The sequence below is a fragment of the Microcebus murinus genome, chromosome 10 (assembly GCF_040939455.1).
Source record: "Microcebus murinus isolate Inina chromosome 10, M.murinus_Inina_mat1.0, whole genome shotgun sequence".
In the NCBI taxonomy this organism is placed as follows: domain Eukaryota; kingdom Metazoa; phylum Chordata; class Mammalia; order Primates; family Cheirogaleidae; genus Microcebus; species Microcebus murinus.
Window position 1 is genome coordinate 52,931,705 of NC_134113.1, and position 5,211 is coordinate 52,936,915.

Below are 5,211 nucleotides of genomic sequence, written 5' to 3' on the forward strand. Positions count from 1 at the left end.
GGTGTGTGCAAGAGCCGCAGCGGCCGGCCGGGGTGTCGGGGCTGGGGCGGTGAGTGGCTGCCCCGGCCGCCACGTGGCCGGGAGGAGAAATGCAAACAAGGAAACCGGGGGAAGGGGGGCGGGGGGTGAGTCATCGCGGGGCCCCACCCGGGAGGGAAATCCGGGCTGGGGCCGCTTCCCGGCCGGGGGCGTCTGCCTCCTGTTTCGGTCCTGGGTCTCCAACAGCGCGGGGTGGGGGTGGGGTGGGGGCGGGGATTGGGCGGCGTTCCCGTGGGGAACCCCACTGCCGAGCATCCCACTGTCGCGTTCCCGGACATACGCCCCCTCCCCCCCGCCCCAGCACACACACCGGGCGCGGGTGTGGAAACTGAGGCTGGAGAGGAGGGACCGCGCTCGGGAATGGACGCGGGCCGGAGTTGTTGCGGAGCTTCCAGGACTGAAGGGGGTTGTAGTGGGCCACGCCCCCCCAGCGCGCTCCCTGGCGGCCGGGCAGGATGAGGCGGAGTCCGGTGTTGCAGGCTCAGTACTGAGCCCCACACCTCCCTGGGCCTCAGTCTCCACCACCGCGCAGGTGGCCAGAGCCGCCCTCTCCGCCCTACTCCAGCTTCCGAGAGGGCGGGGAGACAGTGGCCCCGGGACAGCGGCTCGCGTGGCGTCCTGTGATTGCTCAGGAGGATAATGAAGGTTTGGAGGGTGGCGCACGCCCGCCCCAGCTTTCTAGGATTCACTCCCATTTTGCCCCATCTCCTCCCCTTTCCATTTGCTGTTGAGACTTGGGGAGAAACATCTCTAAGAAGCCTCTTACCCCCTCCTTTGGGATGCCAAGCCCCTACCCGTCACCGCTGATTATTTTCTTAAAGGGGGGAGAGGAATTTTAATTGTGGTTAAAATCCCAATTTTAATGTGTATGTGTATAAAAATCTTTCTGCATTTTAATACTGCAGGTTTCATCCCCACAAATTCAGATTCAGTTTCTATTGGTATGAAATGGAAAATCTGTCTTTTGAACAAGCACGTCAGGCCATCTGTTGTGTTCACACTTTGAGAAACTCTGGTGGGGTTTTAAATGATCCTAGGGGGAGGGAGGAGAGCCTGAGAATGAATCTGACCCAAACCCATCCACCCGAGTTCTGGTCATTTGGAAGGAGGAAGAACAGCCTGGATTCTGGCAGGAGAGGATGGCAAGCTGGGAGCCACAGGTATGCATGAGAGAAAGAGTTGAGGGGAGGATGGATTAGAGTTTCAGGTTGCTGGGGCCAGGGGCCTGACCTAGAATTTCTTGCAGGAGAGTTTCCTGAGACTGGCAGTGGGGTCAGCAAGGGGTCCCCTACCCTATTTCCTATTCCTGCTGCCCCTGCTGTGGGCAGGTGGGAAAGATGCTGGGAGTGAGGCAGGACACCTGCTTACCTGTAGACCTTTCAGCAGAACCACAGAAGCTTATCGTGTACCGCTACTGTTCCAAGTGCTTTTCATATATTTAACCCCTGCCACAATCCTATAAGGTAGGTACTACTGTTATCCCCACTTTATAGATGGGAAAACTGAGGCTCAGAGGTATTAAGTAACTTGCCAAGGTCACACAGCTAGGAAATGATGGAGCTGGAGTTTGAATCCAGGTGGTGTCTCCACTTACCCCTATGCCGTACTACATATATTGTGTATGCATTCTATTCATTCTTCTTCTTCTTCTTTTTTTTTTTTTTTTTTTTTTTTTTTGAGACAGAGTCTCGCTTTGTTGCCTGGGCTAGAGTGCCGTGGCATTAGCTTAGCTCACAGCAACCTCAAATTCCTGGGCTCAAGCAATCCTCCTGCCTTAGCCTCCCGAGTAGCTGGGATTACAGGCATGTGCCACCATGCCTGGCTAATTTTTTCTATATATTTTTGTTGGCCAATTAATTTCTTTCTACGTTTAGTAGAGGCGAGGTCTCACTCTTGCTCAGGCTGGTTTCGAACTCCTGACCTTGAGCGATCCTCCCGCCTCGGCCTCCCAGAATGCTAGGATTACAGGCGTGGGCCACCACGCCAGGCCTCTATTCATTCTTCTAACATGGCCTAGGAGAAGATACCAAGGAAAGGGAAATGGAGGGAGGGTTCCTGGGGAGAGGGATCCAAGAAAGTCATACTAATGGGTAAAAAGCAAAATCCCAAACCCACTTTCCCCATTTATGTTCCCCCTGAACACTACTTTGCCTTTCCTTTTTCATGTCTCCTTTTTATTCCCCCTCTCTGGGAGACTGAGGAGATGGCCTGGGATGATTACCTGCTCACTGGTAGTACAAAGAGATCACAGGGACTGAACCTTCCACCTGCCCTGTTTCTTTTGCTAGCAGGCAGGGCCACCAGACTCCAGCCAAGTGGGGAAGGCTTTTCCCTTCTCAGGACTCCTGGATGGGGACTAGCCGGTGGCATTAGTGCTCAGGAGATATGTGATGGAGGCTGAGGCCTGGAGCGTGGAGGGGACTGGGAGTGTGCCTGAGGAAGACATTCAGGCCAGATGGTTAGTCATTTGGGGGACAGTCATGCCATGTCCTGGTGCAGCCTCCACCTCCTCTGATTGTCACTAGATGTCTGGCAGGTGTGTTGGGACAGATAATCAATAATAATAATAGTTTACATGCACCAGGCCTTGTTCTTGATTTTTATAAATATTCACTGTTTCCATTGTCACAACCACCTTATGAGATAGGGTTGTTATCATAGTTTTCCCATTTTACAGATGAGGACGCTGAGACATGAAGAGGTTAAATGACTTCCCCAAAGTCCCACAGCTAGAAAGTGGTGGAGCAGTGGGTGATTCCAGCCAGGTGATTTCAAGTCTGTGTGCTTTATCACTAGCAATCCTGCCTCTCAAACATTCTGGCAGCTCCTGCATGGGGGGGGGGGTATGGGGGCACACCAAGGTCATTTCCCCACACCTGTGTGCACTGGCTCTGGGGGAAGGGGGGAACAGGTAGACAGGGAAGCTGAGCAGCAGGCCCCCTTGACACAGTCTGCCTGGACAGTGAGCTCCTGCCAGGGCATGAAGCCCCTGGAGCCCTCCTCAGTTCGCTTCGGGCAGGTGGCAGAGGCTCCCACAGAAGAGTCAAGGAGGGTGGGACGGGTGAGGAGGGCTTCTTGGACCAGGCTTTGACTCTGGGCTGTGTTCCCCCCACCGTGGTCTCTTTGCTGAGCTCTACGCATGGTGACCCCCTAGCTTCCTGGATCTCCACGGAAGCCTCACACTCAGTGCATCCAAAACCCCCTCCTCCTGCTGCCTTCCCTCTCTCAGCTCCCTGCTCCCTGAAGCCCCACCACTGCCTGAGTGAGGAACCCGGTACCCTAGGTCCCTCCTTCTCCCACGTCAGGCACCAAGTCTGGTTGATTCAACAAGTGAAATATCTTTTGTATCTGTTCCTTACATGCCACCCCCACTGCAACTGCTCTAGCCCCATGGTGGTCTCTTCCAGCACTTACTATGTGCACCATACTGTGTTCGTCACTTTATAGACATCTTTTATCCTCAGAACAATTCCTATTTGCAAGTCAGGAAACTGAGGAGCAGAGAAGTCAAGTAACTTGTCCAAGGTCACACAGCTAGTAAGTTGTAGAGCCAGACTCAGGCCGTCTAACTGCAGAGTCCATATTCTTAACCACTATTCTGTACTGCTACCCCCTGCCATGATTGCTGCTCTCAGTCTTGCCTTGCTCATTCCTTTCTGTGCAATGTCACATGAATCATTAAAGAATCTTTAATTCATACAACAGCATTTGCTGAAGGTGCCAGGAACTCTGCTGTAACCTGGAGATCTAAAGCTGCGCAGCAGGTACTGTCCCAAAGCTTCAGGACCATAGGAGCCTGGTAGAATTATCTTTTATCTCCCTAACACACTAATCTGATTGGCTCTATTCATGCAGCACAGTGCCTGGCATAAAGTAGGTGCTTAATGATTATGGGTAGGAATGAAATGAACAGGAACCATGGGAAGTCAGCTTTTGCCTGCCATGGGCCTATACCCTGGACAGCTTGGAAGGGAGAGGAGGTAGTTTACCAATTCATTGTTACAGCTTTTCATTTCATCCCCCTCCCTCCTCGCCACTTCCTTGTCTCCTACTTGTTTCTCCTCTGTCCTACCCTGCAGAGGCTCCGCTATGTCATTTGAGGGTGATTGCTGGGATGGAGAATGAGAGGGGAGAGGGAGTTTTCACTAATAGGCCTCCCACAGGGCTGCAGAAAAGGGCCAGCTTGGAGAACAACTCTGAAATAAAGCAGCAGCAGATGGAAGGGCTGTGCGGGGACCTTGGCCTGCAGCCAGCTCCTCCCCCACCCCCAGCACCCCTAGGAGTTGACATTGGCCATGGGTGGTCAACAGTGGGGAGAGATTAAGAAAGGAGCCCAGGTATTCTCATCTGTTCTCTTCCCTCCTCTTTAAAGCCCTCTGACCCCTGCCCAGGCTCCTTCCCCCAAGGGCGGTTCCAGTTCAGTTCCCTCATCTCCTCCCCTGCTCATTCCTGGGGTGGGGAGTGGAGGCAGGGAGCTGGAACATTGATGGGCACTGAGCCAAACCTGCCTAGGACTAACAGGTCACAGCCAGTCACTCATGAGCCCCTATGGCAGTGATGGAGGCTGAGGAAGGATGGGCTCACAGTGAGGGCTCCGCCCGGCAGGGTGCTTACAGCGGCAAGAGCTGTACCCCACACTACCTGCTGGTACGTGCTCCAGCCGCCCATGCATGACAGGGGCAAGGAAGCCTCACTGAACAGACCTGTAGTGGCGATGGTGGTGGCTGGAGGTGGGGAGAGGGTGGGAGAAGCCAGGAGAGCAGGGGAGAAGATGGGCGGGTCTGGAGGTGGCTCTAAAGCGAGGGGAACTGGCCTGCCTCCCAGGCAAATTTGGTGTTCTTTGAACGTGCAGAAATGAACTGCTCTTTGCCCCCAGCTTCTGCCTCTCAAGGAGAGTGTGTGTGTGTCTCTTATGCATCTGAAGACTGGCCTGACCTTGAATGGTCATTGTTCTGGAATGGCTGCTCTGTTCCAGCTGTGGCCACTTTCCCTCAGCCTCGCTTTCCCCCTCACTCCTGTGGCTCTGTCCTGGGCTGACCACCCCCACATGCTACCTGCCTGCCACCTCCTCCCCACTCCCCTCTTCCCAACATTCCTGGCTTCCCCAAACCCTGTCTCTGTGCTCCTATCTTCCACAGCCTCTGTTCGGGACTCAACCCTGTACTTTACCCT